The sequence below is a fragment of the Eurosta solidaginis genome, chromosome 3 (assembly GCF_040869045.1).
Source record: "Eurosta solidaginis isolate ZX-2024a chromosome 3, ASM4086904v1, whole genome shotgun sequence".
Lineage (NCBI taxonomy): Eukaryota > Metazoa > Arthropoda > Insecta > Diptera > Tephritidae > Eurosta > Eurosta solidaginis.
In genome coordinates, this window is record NC_090321.1 from 234,325,403 (window position 1) to 234,347,911 (window position 22,509).

A 22,509-nucleotide genomic window follows, 5' to 3' on the forward strand; every position below is an offset into this window, starting at 1 on the left:
ACCCAGGGCATACGGTGTGATAGGCGGAGCACGCTACCATCACACCACGGTGGCCGCCAAACACTCTACAATTACACCAAACCTTTACACATTGCACTATTTTAGTGCTAAATTTGAAATTACACTATAACAAGTTTTAATATTATGCCGTTATTTGTTAATACTGCAGTTAATTTTTTTTGTGTGTATATGGATTTCAACCCAAAAACAAATTCCACTTATTATGGCTGTGTGGATGTACCTGTACATCTGCATGTCAAACTTGACACCTACGTATGATTTTTTAGGCCTGGAATGCTCTACGTTTTCATGCACTATGATAAAAGTAATTTTCATTTTTGTACTTAAAATTCTATGAGCGAAAAGTGCAAAAATTTCACTTACATATGGCTGAAGTGAATATATTTGCACGTTTTCTTAGAAAATTAGAATAGAAGGTATATGCCTATAACACTTAGTTGTACATATGTACATATATTAGGGGGACTCATTAAAGCATATAAATTTATAACGTGTAAAATTATATCCATTTACACGCGCTGTTATATGAACGCACCCAGATATATTCTTGGTGAACTTAATTGTCGATCAGCTGTATTATTGCCAAAAAAAATTGTTTGATTGTTATACAAATTAAAAAATGCCAATATTAAGTGAAAAATCAAAACTAAAACGTCTTTACTAAAATATTCTTGTAAATGACTTCCTGATGTTGGAGATTTCTGATGAAAATGCCTGCTGTAATGTCTGCAAGGTTGCATTCCTTTGAGTTTACGCCTTTACACCATGAAATGTTCGCGTAAATTTATACAAATTGTGTAAATGATTTTTCATACAAAATTTGACAGCTCGTTTACGCACTAGATAAATTTATACGTTTACACACTTTATAAGGCATTTATAAGGTTAAATGAATGCCCCTATTGTGTGTGTGTAGCAGTAAACGATACTTTCACTCACCTATACAGTTATGCTGTGAATGTGGTAGTGTGTAAAAGTAGAATTGGCACGTTCAAACGAAGGAAAATACTTGTACGGCATACTATTACTATGTGTTATACTGAGAGTGCTTTGCACACAGAGTATATTAACTTTGATTGGGTAACGGTTGGTTGTACAGGTATAAAGGAATCGAGATAGATATAGACTTCCATATATCAAAGTCATCAGTATTGAAAAAAAATTTGATTGAGCCATGTCCGTCTGTCCGTCTGCCCATCCGTCCGTCCGCCCGTCTGTCCGTTAACACGATAACTTGAGTAAATTTGGTAAACGAGCTTATCTGGACCCAGAATAGATTGGTATTGAAAATGAGTGAAATCGAGACTCTTGAGACAAATTAGCAAACATTTTTTAAAATGGGCGTGGCACCGCTCACTTGTGATAAAATCAACTTTACAAATATTTTTAATTATAAATCAAAAACCGTTAAACCTATCGTAATAAAATTCGGCAGAGAGGTTGCATTTACTATGAGGAATGCTTTGAAGAAAAATTCACGGAATCGGTTAAGGACCACGCCCACTTTTATATAAAAGATTTTTGAAAGGATCGTGGACGAATAAAATAAGCTATATCTTTGCAAAAAAGAGCTTTATATCAATGGTATTTTATTTCCCAAGTGTATTTATAACAATAAATAATAAAAACTTAAAATTTAAAAAAATGGGCTTGGCACCGCCCCTTTTATGACTAAGCTATTTTCTATGTTTCAGGAGCCATAACTCGAAGAAAAATTAACGGATTGTAATAAAATTGGGTACACAAATTTTCCCTGTAGCCGGAAATATTTCTAGAAAAAATGGACGAGATCGGTTAAAGACCACGCCCACTTTTATACAAAACAAGTTTAAAAGGGTCGTAGACTAGAATAATAAGCTGTAACTTAGCAAAAAATAGTTTTGAATCAATGATATTTCACTTATCAAGTTTTATTGTAAGAGGAAAAGGGGAGAAATTTTTTTTAAACGGGCGGTGCCACGTGTTATGTAGAAAAGTAATTTATCTGAAATGAAATGTACAACAAATTTTAGACAACTGCCAAAGCCAAAAATGTATCATAACAATAATAAAATAAAAATAATTATTGTTAGGCCTTGAGCTGGACTCGAACCCGCCATTTAAAAAATCAATAGGCCGACATAACAACAAACATTTTAATACATCCCAGAGCACAGGGGAAAAGTGTCAATAAATATGACGCTATGGCATTATTGCCATAAAACAAGTCCAATTTTCACATCGTTTCGGCAACAGATGTCGCAGCGCTGTGAAATTCAATTATTAAGAAACAGGATAGAAGTAGAAATAATGAAGACAAACAAACAACCGCTGTGATAGCTGAATGGTTATAGCAGCGGTGCCCAATGAAGGAATTTAGCAGTTCTCGAAATGGATCTATGCAACGAGCTTTGGCAGTTGTCTAAAATTTTTTCTTTCTTCGATTCGAACGATTTTACAAATCAGTAGGCCGATATAACAACAAAAATTCTTTAAAAATTGTATTTTAAACAAATTTTTTTATCTTTAACCTGCTCGACAGGGTACATCCCACGGTTCCTGAAGATGACTTCAGAATGAAGTCGAAATATCGACAAAAATAAAAGTTGACAAATATATGTTTACACATAATCATTTTGTGATTTAAATTTCTATATATTTGATATGGCCTAGAGCTTGACTATTGTTTAAATATTAACCATGAAGGCCGATAAAACAACAACAACAATTTTTTTATCGAAATTAAATTTTTTTCGAAGATAAGTCAATTATTAAATTAATTAAGAGGTCGAAGATAACTTAAGGCAAGAAACAATTGTGAGTTTTGAAAAATTTTCGATCGAGTTTTTAACTTCGAAAAAATTTCGAAGTGGTTTTTTACATTGTCGATAAAAGCTTCGTAAGATAATGCATGTTTTATCGCTTGCTAGGTTTAAAAGGTCGAAAAGAACTTAAGACAAAGCGATATTTTTGCCTTCGAAAAATGTTCGAAAAAATTTTAAGCTTCGAAAAATATAAAGTCCATATTAGATTCGTAAAGGGAATTTGTTTTAACGCATTCCAGGGTAAAAAGATCAAATATATCCTAGGGAAAAATAAAGTATTCAATTCCGAAAAATGTTCGGGCTAAATTTACCATTACCAAAAATAAAAACAAAACGCACTGATAGCCAGTTATCAAATTAATAAATTGTACATACTGTTTTACTATAGGGAGTGAAATTAAAATTTAAAATTAAAATTTAGCGAAATTTTCATTTCGAAAAACTTTCGAAGCTGAATTGTAAAAAAAGACCACATAAAATGTCTATGCATTCCGTTCTTAAATTTTCTTTATTTCAAAATTTATTGTATTTGAGGTCAGTCATTAGATTGAAATTTCTACTCCCAAAAATAAAAAGAGACTGTGTAATCGAAAGTTGTTCCAACTTCGAATAAACTGCGATTTTGAATTTTTTTGTAAATCGCAATTTTGAATTTTTTTCTCGATATACATATTTACATTAACTCGAGAGAAACTAATTCAATTAAAGAAACAAATTTTCTAAAATTTTTTGTTTTTTACCAATGCCATACATACCTTTATTTGAAATTAAAGTTTGAAGAAAAATTATCAAAAATATTTCACTTCGAAATAAAAGTTCGAAAAACTTCAGACTTCGAAAAAGCTGTGCATTTAAATATTTTTAATTCATTACGCGTAAAAAAGTTGTATTTAAACCTCTGTTTAAAAGCAATGAACTTCGAAAATATCTGGACTTCGAAAAAGACATTTTATCGATTTTTTTCATTACGAACAAAAGGCGTGCATTTTGAGTTTTTCGAAAAAAGTTTTGAAAAGCGTTGAATTTCGAAAACAATTCGAAAATATTTGGACTTCTAAAAGTTTTGCACAGGTGAACTTCGAAAAAAAATCAACAATAACACTGGACCACGAATTTCAACTTTTTCTCTTCACCAGAAACGCCGTTAGGAAATTCGTATGTAAAATCACCCCTGATTTTGAAAATTGAGTTAATTTTTGATTCTATGGTACCGTTTTTGAGATATTTGCAATTTACCGTTATTCGAAAAAACCAAAAAGATGGCTCCTTTAATGGCGGATATCTCACGAACGGGTCAAACAATTGCAAAGACGATGGAATTTGCTATAAATGGATCATATATTGTTTTTTGCTCACCAGATAGTTTCCGAGATATTAGCTTATCATTTCAGATTTTTTTTTTTTTTTTATGAAAAAATATGAAAAAATTACTCTTTGCGAGGGCAGCATTCCAAAACCACAACTTTTTTTCCAGATATTTTTTCTCTGTTTAATTAGAAAAAAGATAAGCTATCATCGAAGAAAATCGATGCAAAACTACGTAAGTTATAAGCGATCAAATGAAAATACCCAGGTTGCGCAACTTCAATGTATGTATACATACATATATTAAAGGTATAAAGTGCAAATTCTGCGGTCTACTAAGTGGCTACACCAAGCACTGCTGCTTCCTCTGCAAGTGGGATAGCCGAGCTCGTAAGGACCACTAAGTCAGAAAGGATTCGCCGGAAAGAGTCGAGTTTACCGTTGGTGTGGATAACATCAAATACACCCCTCTTGTCAAGAAAGAGAAAATCATACTTCCCCTTACACATCAAGCTCGGTCTCATTAAAAACTTTGTTAAGGCTTTGGACAAAGAAGGCGAAGCATTCGACTATTTGAAAACAATTTTTCCAGATATTTCTCAAGCCAAGAAAAATGAAGGCATTTTTGTTGGGCCACAAATAAAAAAGTTGATCAACAATAATCAATTCAAAGGACTACTCTCATCAGTTGAGGCAGCAGCGTGGGAATCCTTTGAAAATATCGTTCCTTCTTTTCTCGGTAGACACAAAAGCCCTCACTACGAGCAGATAGTGAACGACTTAATCAATAATTATGCGAAAATGGGTAAATATTAAAGGCTTAATAAATTAATTTCCCAAAATTCTATAACTAGTTTACCTAACTAATATTTTTTTTCCAGGCGTAAATATGTCTTTAAAAATTCACTTTCTGCACCCACATTTGAGTTTTTTTCCGGCAAATCTTGGCGATGAAAAAGGCGAACAAAAGCGAAAGGTTTCATCAGCAAATGAAATTAATTGAGAATCGATATCAAGGATTCTGGGACGTCGCAATGATGGGTGATTGCTGCTGGTTTCTCATAAGAGAAACCGATCCTGAACTGAATAAGCGTCAAAGTAGAACACTCAATTATTTCGACTACATAGTAAAATCAAATTAAGATAAAGATTGTTAGAATATAGTATAAACATAAATAAATTTAAAAACAAGCAAGGACGGGACTGTCTTCGGCTGTGCCGAAGACTTCATACCTTTCATGAATGGGGCTGTACAATAATCTTATCCCGTTCGTAATCTCAAAATAAGCGGTTGTATAAAATAAGAAATATATAGTGAACAGATGTACATACCTAAACGATTTTTAAGATAAATATAAAATAAAAAATGGCAAAAAACCCCCTTATCTGAACGATCGGTTGTTTGTATGGGATATATATTTTATACAGCTCCGATCGAAATGAATCTTCTATGATATATTAGAATATATATCACCTAGTTTCACGTTTTTATATTCGAAACTAAGGGAGAAATGGCCAAAAATCTTTCTATCTGAACGATCGGTTGTATGGGATGTATATTATATATAGCTCCGATCGAAATAATTTTTTCATGAAATCTTCTATGATATATTAGAATAAATATCACCAAGTTTAACGTTTTTATATTGGAAATGTAAGGGAAAAATTGCCAAAAACCTTTCTATCTAAACGATCGGTTGTAGGGATATATACTATATATAGCTCCAATCAAAGTGATTCTTTCAGAAAATCTTCACGTTTATACTTTCGAAATTAAGGGAGAAATGGCCAAAAATCTTCCTATCTGAACGATCGGTTGTATGGGATGTATATTATATATAGCTCCGATCGAAATAATTTTTTCATGAAATCTTCTATGATATATTAGAAAATATCACCAAGTTTAACGTTTTGATATTGGAAATTATGGGAGAATTTGCCAAAAATCTTTCTATCTGAACGAACGGCTGTAAGGGATATATACTATATATAGCTCTGATCAAAATGATTTTTTCAGAAAATCTTCTACGATATATTAAAATATATATCACCGAGTTTCACGTTTATACTTTCTAAATTAAGGGAGAAATGGCCAAAAATCTTCCTATCTGAACGATCGGTTGTATGGGATGTATATTATATATAGCTCCGATCGAAATAATTTTTTCATGAAATCTTCTATGATATATTAGAATATATATCACTGAGTTTCACGTTTGTACTTTCTAAATTGCGACAGGAATGATCAAAATGGTCTTATCTGAACGATCGGTTGTATGGGAGATATATGTTATAGTGGCCTGATCCTACCGGATCCGACAAGTATCTAATATAATACAAACATACATCCTTGTACCAAATTTCATTGAGATATCTCAAAATTTGAGGGACTAGTTAGCGTTCAAACAGACAGAAGGAAGGACAGACCGACGGACAGACGGACATGGCTATATCAATTCAGTTCGTCGCCCTGATCAATTCGGTATACTTAATGATGAGTCTGTCTTCTATATTTCTCAACGTTACAAACACCGGACCAAAGTTAATATACCATTTCATGTTCATTAAAGGTATAAAAAGTTAAAAATTTTGGTAATTTCATTCATAAATTGAACTTTTAACTAAATAGAATCAGAACATAGCTAGATATTTCACTCTTCTTTACACCATATACATACGTTTTGAGGTATACGTTGAAATTGCGCAACTTGGGTATTTTTATTTGATCGCTTATAAATTACGTAGTTTTGCATAGATTTTCTTCGGTGATAGCTTATCTTTTTTCTAATTAAGCAGAGCTTTATATAAAGAGAAAATATCTGGAAAAAAGTTGTGGTTTTGGAATGCTGCACTCGCAAAGTGTAATTTTTTTCATATTTCTTCATAAAAAAAAAAAAAAAAAAATCTGAAATGATAAGCTAATATCTCGAAAACTGTCTGGTTGACTAAAAACCAATGTATGATGAATTTATAGCAAATTTTATCGTCTTTCCGATTCCGAAACCTTTTTGCAATTGCTTGACCCTTTCGTGAGATATACGTAATTAAAGGGAACCATCACTTTGGTTTTTTCGAATAACGGTAAATTGCAAATATCTCAAAAACGGTACCATAGAATCAAAAATGAACTCGATTTTCGAAATCACGGGGTGGATTTACATACGAATTCCATAACGGCGTCTCTGGTAAATTGTGGCCGTCGACCAGTGTAATTGGACTCCAAAAATTGAGCATATCAGCATATGTTGACCAGTTGCGGCAAAAAAGAAAAAGCATGTTAGTAATTTCACAGGCTTTGTTCAAAAAAAGGAAACGTTTCATGTCAAAATAAAGGATCAAAGCTGATATTAATCCTATGCTTCACTGCAGCTATTGTCGAACTCAACCCAGACTAATCGGGTTTGTTTTGCAGCTCACTTGCTCATACTTCGTTCCACATACATAAATAAAATTTTTTACGCTAAATTTTTACATTACAATTTTTTATACTCAGTTGAGCAGAGCTCACAGAGTATATTAAGTTTGATTGGATAACGGTTGGTTGTACATATATAAAGGAATCGAGATATATATAGACTTCCATATATCAAAATAATCAGGATCGAAAAAAAATTTGATTGAGCCATGTCCGTCCGTCCGTCCGTCCGTCCGTTAACACGATAACTTGAGTAAATTTTGAGGTATCTTGATGAAATTTGGTATGTAGGTTCCTGAGCACTCATCTCAGATCGCTATTTAAAACGAACGATATCGGACTATAACCACGCCCACTTTTTCGATATCGAAAATTTCGAAAAACCGAAAAAGTGCGATAACTCATTACAAAAGACAGATAAAGCGACGAAACTTGGTAGATGGGTTGACGTTATGACGCAGAATAGAAAATTAGTAAGATTTTGGACAATGGGCGTGGCCCCGCCCACTTTTACAAGAAGGTAATTTAAAAGTTTTGCAAGCTGTAATTTGGCAGTCGTTGAAGATATCATGATGAAATTTGGCAGGAACGTTACTACTATTACTCTATATGTGCTAAATAAAAATTAGCAAAATTGGATTAATAACACGCCCACTTTTTAAAAAAAAATTTTTTTAAATTCAAATTTTAACAAAAAATTTAATATCTTTACTGTATATAAGTAAATTAAGTCAAAATTCAACTCCAGTAATGACATGATGCAACAAAATACAAAAATAAAAGAAAATTTCAATATGGGTGTGGCTCCGCCCATTTTCATTTAGTTTGTCTAGAATACTTTTATTGCCATAAGTCGAACAAAAATTTACCAATCCTTCTCAAATTTGGTAGGAGCATAGATTCTATGACGGTAACTGTTCTCTGTGAAAATGGGCGAAATCGGTGGAAGCCACGCCCAGTTTTTATACACAGTCCACCGTCTGTCCTTCCGCTCGGCCATTAACACAATAACTTGAGCAAAATCCGATATATCTTTACTAAACTTAGCCCACGTACTTACCTGAGCTCACTTTTTCTTGGTATAAAAAATGGGCGAAATCTGACCATAACCACGCCCACTTTATCGATATCGAAAATTACGAAAAATGAAAAAAATGCCATAATTCTATACCAAATACGAAAAAAGGGATGAAACATGGTAACTGGATTGGTTTGTTGACGCAAAATATAACTTTGGAAAAATCTTTGTAAAATGGGTGTGACACCTACCATATTAAGTAGAAGAAAATGAAAAAGTTCTACAAGGCGAAATCAACAGCCCTTGGAATCTTGGCAGGAATACTGTTAGTGGTATTGCATATATAAATAAATTAGCAGTACCTGACAGATGATTTTCTGGATCACCTGGTCCACATTTTGGTGGATATCACGAGAACGCCTTCACATATACATCTAAGGGCCACTCGCTTTTAAAACCCTCATTAATACCTTTAATTTGATATCCATATCGTACAAAAACATACCAGAGTCACCCCTGTCCCACCCTAATGGCGATATCTCGAAAAGGCGTCCACCTATAGAACTAATGTCCCCTCTCTCTTAAAATTCTCAGTAACACCTTTCGTTTGATACCCATATCGTACAAACATTCTAGAGTAACCCCTGGCCCACCCTAATGGCGATATCTCGAAAAGGCGTCCACCTATAGACCTAGTGTCCACTCCCTCTTAAAATGCTCAGTAACACCTTTCGTTTGATACCCATATCGTACAAACATTCTAGAGTCACCCCTGGCCCACCCTAATGGCAATATCTCGAAAAGGCGTCCACCTATAGACCTAATGCCCACTCCGTCTTAAAATGCTCAGTAACAGCTTTCGTTTGATACCCATATCGTACAAAACATTCTAGAGTCACACCTGGCCCACCCTAATGGCGATATTTCGAAAAGGCGTCCACCTATAGAACTAAGGATTACTCCCTTTTAAAATACTCATTACCACCTTTCATTTGATACCCATATCGTACAAACACATTCTAGAGTCACCCTGGCCCACCCTAATGGCGATATCTCGAAAAGGCGTCCACCTATAGACCTAATGTCCACTCCCTCTTAAAATGCTCAGTAACACCTTTCGTTTGATACCCATATCGTACAAACATTCTAGAGTCACCCCTGGCCCACCCTAATGGCGATATCTCGAAAAGGCGTCCACCTATAGACCTAATGTACACTCCCTCTTAAAATGCTCAGTAACACCTTTCGTTTGATACCCATATCGTACAAACATTCTAGAGTCACCCCTGTCCCACCCTAATGGCGATATCTCGAAAAGGCGTCCACCTATAGACCTAATGCCCACTCCCTCTTAAAATGCTCAGTAACACCTTTCGTTTGATACCCATATCGTACAAACATTCTAGAGTCACACCTGGCCCACCCTAATGGCGATATCTCGAAAAGGCGTCCACCTATAGAACTAAGGATTACTCCCTTTTAAAATACTCATTACCACCTTTCATTTGATACCCATATCGTACAAACACATTCTAGAGTCACCCTGGCCCACCCTAATGGCGATATCTCGAAAAGGCGTCCACCTATAGACCTAATGCCCACTCCCTCTTAAAATGCTCAGTAACACCTTTCGTTTGATACCCATACCGTACAAACATTCTAGAGTCACCCTTGGTCCAGCTTTATGGCGATATCTCGAAAAGGCGTCCACCTATAGAACTAAGGATTACTCCCTTTTAAAATACTCATTACCACCTTTCATTTGATACCCATATCGTACAAACACATTTTAGAGTCACCCTGGCCCACCCTAATGGCGATATCTCGAAAGGCGTCCACCTATAGACCTAATGCCCACTCCCTCTTAAAATGCTCAGTAACACCTTTCGTTTGATACCCATATCGTACAAACATTCTAGAGTCACCCTTGGTCCACCTTTATGGCGATATCTCGAAAAGGCGTCCACCTATAGAACTAAGGATTACTCCCTTTTAAAATACTCCTTACCACCTTTCATTTGATACCCATATCGTACAAACACATTCTAGAGTCACCCCTGGCCCACCCTAATGGCGATATCTCGAAAAGGCGTCCACCTATAGACCTAATGCCCACTCCCTCTTAAAATGCTCAGTAACACCTTTCGTTTGATACCCATATCGTACAAACATTCTAGAGTCACCCCTGGCCCACCCTAATGGCGATATCTCGAAAGGGCGTCCACCTATAGACCTAATGCCCACTCCCTCTTAAAATGCTCAGTAACACCTTTCGTTTGATGCACATATCGTACAAACACATTCTAGAGTCACCCCTGGCCCACCCTAATGACGATATCTCGAAAAGGCGTCCACCTATAGACCTCATGCCCACTCCCTCTTAAAATGCTCAGTAACACCTTTCGTTTGATACCCATACCGTACAAACATTCTAGAGTCACCCCTGGCCCACCCTAATGGCGATATCTCGAAAAGGCGTCCACCTATAGACCTAATGCCCACTCCCTCTTAAAATGCTCAGTAACACCTTTCATTTGATTCCCATATCGTACAAACACATTCTAGAGACACCCCTGGTCCACCTTTATGGCGATATCTCGAAACGGCGTCCACCTATGGAACTAAGGATCACTCCTTTTCAAAATACTCATTAACAGCTTTCATTTGATACCCATATCGTACAAACACATTATAGAATCACCCCTGGTCCACCTTAATGGGGACATCTCGAAAAGGCGTCCACCGATAGACCTAAGGCCCACTCCCTCTTAAAATGCTCAGTAACACCTTTCATTTGATACCCATATCGTACAAACAAATTCTAGAGTCAGCCCTGGTCTACCTTTATGGCGATATCCCTAAATGGCGTTCATCCATAGAACTATGGCCTATTCTCTCTTAAAATACTCTTTAATACCTTTCATTTGATACACATGTTATACAACCACATTCCAGGGTTACCCCAGATTGATTTTCCTTATTTTGTCTCCATAGCTCTCAACTGAGTATGTTATGTTCGGTTACACCCGAACTTAGCCTTCCTTACTTGTTACTTTTACCCTTATATTATATTTCCACATGCACATATGCGTTTTTGTAGGACATGCTTTAGCAAAATATAAACTTGCAAATACTTTTCTAAGAGCTTTTTTCTTTGCTTTTTGCCATTTGGGGTTTTTATCGTTCGTTGGTGCTGCTGCCTGCTACATATAAACGTTGGCATTAAGTGTACACGTGTTGCCAGTAACACGCAGTCGAAAATTTTTGATCAAGAGCAGCTGCTTTAAATTCCACATGAAGGGTATTAGCATACACAAATATATGTACAAGGACGTGTATATATGTGTGGTACAGGACACTCTTTTTTCTTGTTTATACCCAGACACTCAAAAAAGTTTGTATCAACTTTCAATTTTTTCATTTGTCGTATAGCTTTTGGTCTCCGCACTTAAGTCCATAGATTATTTAACGGACGTGTGCGTATGTATGTATACGTATCGACATATTGTACATGTACTTGCTTGTGTATGTATGTATATTAATAAACGCAAAAACGTAAAAAGATTGCTTGAATGTATAAATTTGTCAAATTAACATGTAATTATGCAGATGAATATTTTGATGAAATATGTATGTATATTTAAATACCCTGAAAATCCTCTCAAGTATGCCAAGTTAAAACTACATTACAATAAACGTGTGTATACATATATTTGTATGTATATATATGTGTGTGTCATATGGACAACATTTTTTATATTTTTGGCATAATGTGCCATGTGACTCATATTGCAGTGCATGACATTTAGTCATAAAAAAAAATTTTAATTAAATAAATGCACAAAAGCATAAATTAAGCACAAACATACAGACAAATATATGAACCTCGTCGTATGAATGAGGTGAGCAATTTTGCTCATAGCCAAACCCCTTATTTTGCCGACACGAAAATTGTTGTTTACTGTATAATTTACTTTTAAATATGACTACTCAGAATATGGTAGAGGTAGATACGTTAACGAAAACAATTTTCTTATTACCGAAAGCTTCATGATTTAAAGAAAAGTATTAAAAAGCATAACATAACACTAATTGAGAAAACAATTCATTGAATGATATGAAGAAGACCAAGTTATATACAAATGTATATATAACAACACAACAAAATATAAATAAAAATAATAATAACATAATGTAACATGGAAAAACCTAAAATTAAATAACATAACATAAGATACCATGGCATAGGATAACTTAAAAAACATCCCATAACGTGCACAACAAACATAACATAACGCAGCATAACATATCATAACATAACATGACAAAACGTAATATAACATAACAGTACATAACATAACACGGTATAACATTACATAATATAACATAACATAATATAACATAACATAATATAACATAACATAACCAAACACAAAATAACACAAAATTATATAACATAACACAACATTATATAACATGACATAGCTTAACATACAATACGTAATATAACATCATTATATAAGATAACACGATAAAACAGTACATAACATATCATATTATAACACAACCAAACGTAACATACCATACTTAAACGTTATATAACATAACAAAACATCAGATAACATTACATGACATAACATAACATCAGATAATATAACACAACATAACCACGTAACATAAGACGTTCAAGAAGAATACCAAAGTGCTGCAATCGCCGGTTTTAAAAACCCCCTGTAATGCCCACACAAAACAATGGGTCGGCAGAAAGGACACCGGCGGAGAAAACATCGCTGCGTGAATCACACAGCCAGTCACCACCCTTTCCTTTAAGGGAAACGACTCCGCTAAGAGACTTAGTGTCATACACAACCCTCGAAGAGAGAAGCAAGGGCGAGATACAGCAAACTGCTCTCAAGCAGAAAACTGTGTCCACGGGAGAAGGAGAAACGTGCGACTTCACTAAGAGGCTTAATGTCACACACAGGAAGGAAAGAGATAGGACGAGATGCAGGTAACTTCTCTCAGGCAGAAGACCATGTCCAAGGCCATAAAAACCGGTATGGATCTTCTCGAAGAATCGTAAAGCTGCATGGGATAGTTAAGAGTATCGGATCGGGCCTAAAAAAATATTCGATTATCATGCAGAAAAATCGGAAGCCAAAAAGAAAAAAAGGCGAAGGAAGAAACACGCTTCCACAAGCAGAAACCAGGCTAATCCTGTCTTTTTTAGAAACTGTTAAATATATCATATTTTAATAATTATAATTAAACTTTTTTTTTGTTTTTTGGTTTTTTTTTCGGTAAAAGTCGTAATAGCTGGACCAACCGACTAACAGCATCCCACGGTCAAGCTCCGAAAGCAAAAACTCGGGTTGAAAGGAAGAAGACAAGTTGCAACTTTTGCGGTTAAACCGCTCCGGCCATACAACACCAGTACGGTGATACCATCAGTAGGAGAAACCAAATATGGTAACGTCCTGATAGATACGGCGAGCTACAGCGACCAGCCGTCCTTAAGAAAATCTATAGGTAGTGCATTAGGACAGGTCTTTGAAGCACAAAAGCCCTCCAAGAGCATGAAATAAGAGGTATTGGGCATGGACAAGCAGAAATGCAACGCTGCTTTGAATATATCGGCTGGGGGCATCGGATTTAAAGGTCCAGACAGGATTGTCGTCTGCTGTAAGTGTTGGCAAAGCGGGTACAAAGCTTCGGCCTGTACCTTGACCACAAATTGCTACCTGTGTAATTCACATAAGCTGAGCAATATCCCTGGATCTGGAGCATGCAGCATTTTCGGAGTGGAACTCGCTTCTGTTAAAAATTATTAATTTAAGGCAACCTTAATTCTAGCAGACTTGCTGGTGAGCTACTACAGCAATGGGCCCTTAACCATCAAGCCAACAACGTAATTATCAGCGAGCCTTATAGAGCCAGAAATGATTCCCATATGTCAACACTGCCACCGTCTCGATTTGGATGGTATTTGTTAACGCCAATGTTTGAACCGTATTGCCGGACACTTCTATGTCCGTGTAACTGTGAAAAATACCACCATATCCAGCCGTTACTTGCTCCCAATGAGCCCATTAAATCGTTCAGCGACAATCTTAGAATTATTGAAGGCAGGTCGCTTAATTGGAGAGCTAATTGATAACCTGCTTGTATATTTACCGGATAACTTTAACGCAAACGCCGTTGAATGCGGAATACCGCAAACTGATATCCGTGGAAGGTGGCCGCTAGGCTCCGTATTCAATACTGAAACGTCTACAACATACAGACGGCCGGGCTTCGGATATCAAGTTGAGGTGAAGTTGAATATACAAATTTTCTCCAAGGTGACACAATCAAAAACGACATCTGTTTAATTAAGTTGGGAAACAGCTCTCTATATTTAAGAGGTATGCTATTAAGCAGAGAGAGAGAGTAGCAAATTTTATATGTTTTATAATTATTTCAAACCAGAGGTTGTCTGTCAGCTAGTGAAATAACTATTCGCGCTCACATCACATATATCGATATTCTCTTTCGTTTAGTTAGACTTAACAAAAAGATCGTATAGCATATATACGAACTAATTTTTGAGAGTCACCACAAATGCGTGCATACATCTTGGTTCGTTGCTCAATAATCAACTACTAAATTACTACCACTACGATGGTTTTACGCTTTTAAGCACAGCCACTGCTTAAATTTTGATGACCACAATATTTTAAACGGAGCTACATTTTTGATGAACACAATCACAAAAACAACATATTTTTTAATAATAAACCAATACATTCTAATACCTAGTCCCCTTTTTTTTGTAGATTGCTGTTCTGCAGGAACACCGTGGTGTGATGGTAGCGTGCTCTGCCTACCAAAACGTATGCCCTGGGTTCACACCCCGGGCAAAGCAACATCAAATTTTTAGAAATAAGGTTCTTCAATTAGACGAAATTTTTTCTAAGCGGGGTCGCCCCTCCCATAAAAAGCTCTCGATGAAAACTTGTATGCCTTGCAGATGCCGTTCGGAGTCCGCATAAAACATGTAGGTCCCGTCCGGCCAATTTGTAGGGAAAATCAGGATGAGCACGATGCAAATTGACAGATAAGATCGGCCTTAAATCTCTTCGGAGGTTATCGCGCCTTACATTTCTTTATTTTTCTGTTCTGCGGGACACTTAATTGTGAAAATCTCATACGAATAAGAAAAACAATATGACCAACAACTTAATTTAATCGTTGCTACAGTAGCTACTGTACAGTCAGCATTTTTATGTCTTAATATATCGCAAAGAGATACGTGTTTACAGCTGCAACAAAATAAACAAATAATTAATAACAAGTAGCAGTTAAATGCAGGAGAAAAAAAAGCGATAAAAGTCGAATGATACATAAACACCTAAGAAGAAGAAGAGCTACCACAGCTGCTCCACAATATAAGAAAAAAGCAATCAATGAATAGAACTGTACCTTTAAAATCAAGATGTTTTATGTTGAGCGTAAAAAGCTGATAAAAACTCAGTTTAAATTAAACAAGACTGCATAGTTTACGCGCGCAAAATCAAATTAGGAGACGAGTTGATCATGCAGTCAACTGACCAGCAAAATAAACAACAATCCAATACATTAAGGGACAACCGCAGAAAATAATAAATATTTATTTCATGTAATTTAATACGCAAATCATGTGCGTCCGCTTTGTCAGTAGTTCTTTCGTCTTTAACCCTACGTTGCATATGAGATCATTGCAAAATGCGAATGCTCTCCCAGTATCGTTACTATTTTTCAGATCATCTTTGTATTGTCAAGTTAGAATACGGGTTACATTATTTTCAGAAGAATTTTCGATCCATCGCATAGAGTTACATATTCTATATTCAGGGCCGCAGAGAGCCGAGCCGGGCCCCTGGGAGAGTTCGCGTTTACGGGTCCCCTAAAAAATTAACTCAATCCAGTAAAAAAATAAAATAACATACATACATTTTTCAATTCACATTTTCAGTTTTATTTCATATAAAATAAGATTTACTGGAGCACTTACATAAATGAAATGTTAGATTTCATTGTTTGATTGCTTACATTTAACTTTTTCTAAATATGTACATTTTAAGAGCTTGAATCAGCCATGGAAAACCTTCCGTGCTTTTTGATTTGCGTATATGGAAATTAACGATTCAAAACTAATACTGTGAACAAGGCTGGACTCCAACGCAAATGTCCCAAGGCTTGTCAAGCGATTTTGGCTCATAGTAGAACGTACAAAATATTTCACGCGAGACAATATACTGAAAGAACGCTCCCCTTCAGCCACACTGACTGGAAGTGTGCAAAATATTCTAAATGCTATGCAGATGTTAAGAAATAATACTTCCATCATCAAGTCATGAAATTTGTTCAGAAGTTGAAATGGTGGTAGCGAATCACATCCCAAATTTGCTAAGTGGATGAGATGAATGATTTCATCTATCAGATTTGTAGAAATATCGATGCCATAAATCGTGCAGAATGCCGCTGCCTTTTCTCTGAGCAGCTGCTCTTCCGTCACATCCTGATACTTCCACAAAAAACTAAATTTAATCGCAATGTCATTTACGGCTTCGAAAAGTCTTGTCATATTCCCAATCAAGCAGTCCAAAAGAACGTAAAAAACTTGCTGTTTGAATTGAGTTTCGGAATCACACTCAGGTGATTCGCAGGTAATTCATCGAACTGGCGCTTTCTTATCTTACTTCTTTTCTCTGCGAAGGTATTGGCAACTCCTATACTCCATGCCAGAACCTTACATTCTTGAAGTATGATCGACCATTGATCCCTGAACTTCTTCAACTCATCAATGACCTATGTAAGCTTATCCACGGCATACTCATATGTTTGCACAAATTTGCGCTTCGCAAAGCAAGTCAAGTGTACTAATTTTTTCAAATTAACGCTCTAGTTTATTATCAGCCTGGCTTTTTACAAAAATGAAAAAGCAATACGACCAAACCGATAGGGGCATAGTTATAGTCGAAATAAAATGTGATTTTAAGTTAGTTGAATCATTTTTGACAGATAGCGCTTATAAAATTGTGTCAAAAACATTTATCTAATTTAAAATCACATTTTATTTCGACTATGACTATGCCCCAGAGTATTTTATTGGATGCTTATGATTTTAGTTTAGTGATTTTCAATTTTAAATCAATTTTTTGTAGCAACAATATATGTATGTATCTATGAAATCCTAGTTAGAGTACTGTCAATACTGCTTTGCCTTGCCGGGCCCCCGGCCCCCAAAAACCTTCCGTGCCCCTGGCTGGCCCCCCCCCCTCTCCACGGCCCTATCTATATTACAGCCTTGCAAGTTCTAAAATACAAAAAAAAAAAAGAAACAAAAGAACATATTTGAAATTTGTGACACCTTCAATCATGATTCGGAATTGTGGCAAAGGATGATTGCGGGTTAATTCACATTGAATAAAATCTTTAAAATGTATGACACCTTCAACCATGATTCCAAATTGAGTTAAAGGGTCATGCCGGGTTAATTCGACGCATACATACAAACAGTTGCACATGTTGTTGCTCATGGGAACTTACGAAGATACACAACACACATATAAAGTCGAAGCGGATGTGAGGGTGCAACTGATCGCCTGAATTGCTTTTTTGACTGCTGTCACTGTAAAAATTTTTTGACTCAAAGTTTTGGCTCACATTTATTTATTCACTTTATGACTTGACGTGTTAGTTATTTTTGCATGCTTTTGTTATAAACCCCGCGCCTTTTTTAAAACTTATATTTCTACTCTAAAAAAAATCCTAAAATCGACGAAAGCAGGCATTGAAATAAAGGAAAATGTTATATCATAGGTTAGGTTGAATTGGCTGGTCCGTGAGTACTTCACATCGACTAAAAGAGTACATAGTGTAACCAGAAGTTTTCTCAACGACAAAACTGTACAACCATTTTAGAAACCAGGACCTATGTGAGAAAAAAACTCCGTCTTCTTGGCCAATACTAAAAGCTTTCAAATAGTAACTTTGTTTGTCTTAAATTGTAAGACATTATCTACGACACTTTGTAGCCCTGCATTTGATTCCACGCCTATTCTGCTGGGACAATCATGTGCAACTCTCTCGCCTTATTCTAATCTCACCTTCTTTTACTCTCGCTCAATCTGATTGGGACATCCACATGAGAAGCTTCGGGGGGTACGTCGTGTTTAACTAGCTCAACTGCTTTTTCTTTCCATCTATTTCCATTTGCCCAGTAACCTAATATAGATGTATATATCTATGTACCCTGATTCTTTCCAGGGATAGCTTACACTCTAACATGTTTTTAGATGTAGGGCTATGTGAGATTTTTAACTTAATTGCTGCTTGGCTGTCAATGTAAATATGCAGGCTGCTGCAATTTAAGCTATTTTCCTCCAATGTTTCTACTGATTTAGTCACGGCGACTACTTCCGCCTGGAAAACAATAAAGTAATCTGGCAGCTTATATGATTTGTGCTTTTCCGGATCAATGCGATATAGAGAAAAGAGACCCTACTTTCTCCATGTTTTTGGAACCATAGGTGTACACGTCTATCGCCTTGTTCGCCAATTGGGCAACCATCCGCCAACCATCCAACTCTATTTTGGCCCCCTACGAACCGCAGTTACGGAATCAGGTAGTCTGTCCATCCAATGTTTGATGACACTATACTACTATGGCCGTATGGCCTGCGCTCAGGCTGCCCCGAGTCATTGAGTCCCGTTGCAGTTGTTAACGTTATGTTCTTCGCCACCAGGTCTACAGGTGATATATGCATAAAGACTTGCTGTGCAGCCGTGGGCGTTGTTTTCTGAGCATCAGTTATGCTAAGCTTTGGAATCCTGCATACGCCATTTTAATTAGCTGAGTTGCGTTTTTTTTTTTTGTGTGGCTGCCCTCCAAACAAGGACTCCATAGCATAGGATAAGCTTTACAATAGCTGTAACTATCTCATGGGAGAGGGGTATCTACGTACATCTCAGCATTCTTTTACATGCATAAAGGGTGATCAAGGTCTTCTTCGCTCTCTCCTTACTGTCTAGAATGATTCTCCGCAATGGCGCTTAACCCAAACATTAAATGGCCAGATACGTATATCTCAAAGCGCACGATCAACCAGAGAACAAAATGTTGCAGGGCACTTTCCACTTACGTCACCTGCAACGTACGCCATAATTTTCATGGGTTCCAAATCGAACCGCCTTAGCACTTGGTTGATGACCAGCGTCCACAGCAGTGGTAAAAATACACCGCTTTGCGGAGTGCTCTTGTCCACTGATGTTGTGGCCTCATACAGCCTTCACTGCAAAATAATCTTCATGCAATTAAGCATGCAGCCGATTAATCTGATACGGACTGAATGTACTTCAATATACTTAGGACCCTCCATGTTCGCTTGTTTAGAGACATTACTGAAAGCCTCGTCAATGTCCAAAAAGGCTTCTAAGGCATAGTCCTTATATTCCAGGGCTTTCTCTATGTTTATTACCACTTTATGCAGGGCCATGTCTCCCAACTTCCTTTGGCATACGCATGTTGTGTTTTGGAAAACCGTTTTTTAACCATGTTAGACTTGACATACACATCTATTAGCCTTTCAAATGTTTTGAGCAGAAATGATGTTAATGTAATGGGTCTGTAGTCTTTAAGATACACATGACTGATCTTTTCCACCTTTGGTAGGATAACAACACGTGCTCCACGTACGTCCAAGAGTTTTGCACATGGCCCAGTATTATGCACCCGTCGAATATTGATTCAAGCCACTCCACGATCTCTCTACTCGAGCATGGTAGGGAATATACCATCTGGGCCCTGCGATTTAAACTTAGGGCCAGATTATGCATGACGCCATGACACTTTGCGTCGGAGTCACTCACACCCATAGGCACTACTATATAGTACCAACAATTTCATAAAGATATTCAGGTTTACTTAAGTGAATGACTGCTCTTATATGATAAGAAATTTGGTTCACACGAGAAAAAATGTTTCGCTGCGTTATACATAATATGCCCTTAGAGAAAATCTTCACCGTCCATTCGATCTTGGTATCAGTCACCTAGCCCGGCACTATCCGCCCAGTGGCCGAAGTATAATTGTTGTCTGCCGACTCTTCTGTTTCATCTCACTTGGAAAATGTGCGTCGAGAAACGCTTCAAGGATCTCTTGAATACAACGTGACCATTCTCCCTTTTATCTCTTTATTAGCCTCTGGACTACATTTTCCCTTGATAGGACTTTACACAAACGGGCTGTTAGAAAAGTTAGTTCAAAAAAGTCCGAAAACATTTTTAAAAGTATCTATGTAAATTACAACAACTTTCTAATAATAATCAACAGCTACCTAAATAATTTATTCTTTTTTTTTCTTTTTTTTTCAGGTAAGCCCCAACTCGTCTTAGCCAAAGAAAATACCAACCCATTTGTACAAGCTAACACCGACGTACATATGTATGTAGGTAAATATATATTTTTCATAAAGTATTTTTAAATATTTGGTTTTAACATTTACTTGGAAGCCCGCACATGCAACGCATGACTGCAACTCATGTTCGAATGGTCAAATAAATAGGTTAAAAGAAATCGAAAGAAAAAATTATGGCATGTAGTAACTCTAAACATCTAAAATCACAGTTTAACCGCACGAATTGATTTCGTTGCCACCTTTTAACAGCAAAACAATTAACGTAATGCAAATTAAGTCAACACGATGAGTTGCTGGTATGGCCAACATTGCCGACATGTTAAACAGAAAGAAGCTGGAAAAGTTGTTAAATGCAAATATTTGTTAACATACTATCTATGCTTATACTACATATTATGCGCTGCTGCGATTTCAACATTTATGCACACATATTTATAAATGTGTATGTATTCATAAGTTAGTTAGCTTGCAAAGCAGAAAGCTAAAATAAGAATTTTCTTGTGATATACTTCAGATGAGTTTTTATACTCAGCTGAGCAGAGCTCACAGAGTATATTAACTTTGTTCGCATAACGGTAATCCGTAACGGCATAAACTTATCGAGATAGATATAGACTGCTATATATCAAAATGATCTAGGTGAAAAAAGAAATACATTTAGCCATGTCTGTCCGTCCGTCCGTCCGTTAACACGATAACTTGAGTAAATTTTGCGGTATCTTGATGAAATTTGGTATGTAGGTTCCTGGGCGCTCATCTCAGATTGCTATTTAAAATGAACGAAATCGGACCACAACCACGCCCACTTTTTCGATATCGAAAATTTCGAAAAGCCGAAAAAGTGCGATAATTCATTACCAAAGACGGGTAAAGCGACGAACTTGGTAGGTGCGTTGACCTTATGACGCAAAATAGAAAACTATTAAATTTTTGGACAATGGGCGTGGCACCGCCCACTTTTAAAAGAAGATAATTTAAAAGTTTTCTTCATTGAAGATATCATGATGAAATTTGGCACGCACGTTACTCTTATTACTATATGTCGCTAAATAAAATTAGTAAACTCGGATAACGAACACGCCCACTTTTAAAAACATTTTTTTTAAGTCAAATTTTAACAAAAAATTTAAAATATTTACAGTATATAAGTAAATTATACCAACATTCAACTCCAGTAATGATATGGTGCAACCAAATACAAAAATAAAACAAAATTTCAAAATGGGCGTGGCTCCGCCCTTTTTCATTTAATTCATCTAGAATACTTTCAAGGCAATAAAAAATAAAAAAGGCAATAAGCCTTACGACGATAACTGTTTTTATACACAGTCGACCGTCTGTCCTTCCGCTCGGCCGTTAACATGATAAATTGATCAAAAATCGATATATCTTAACTAAACTTAGTTCACGTACTTATCTGAACTCACTTTATCCTGGTATAAAATATGGCCGAAATCCGACTATGATCACGCCCACTTTTGCGATATCGAAAATTACGAAAAATGA

General features: G+C 36.2%; 1 long non-coding RNA gene across 6 annotated transcripts in view; it reads left to right on the plus strand.

Annotated features, from left to right (window-relative positions):
• LOC137245248 (uncharacterized) overlaps nucleotides 1-22,509 on the plus strand; it is a 563,221-nt gene that overhangs the window by 197,944 nt on the left and 342,768 nt on the right. Inside the window, exon 3 of one of the 6 annotated variants that reach the window (XR_010951277.1) lies at nucleotides 20,960-21,689. The exons of the other annotated variants lie outside the window; for them this stretch is intronic. This is a non-coding gene — a long non-coding RNA (uncharacterized lncRNA). Of the gene's footprint in view, nucleotides 1-20,959; nucleotides 21,690-22,509 lie in introns of those variants that run through there. 6 annotated transcript variants of the gene reach the window in all.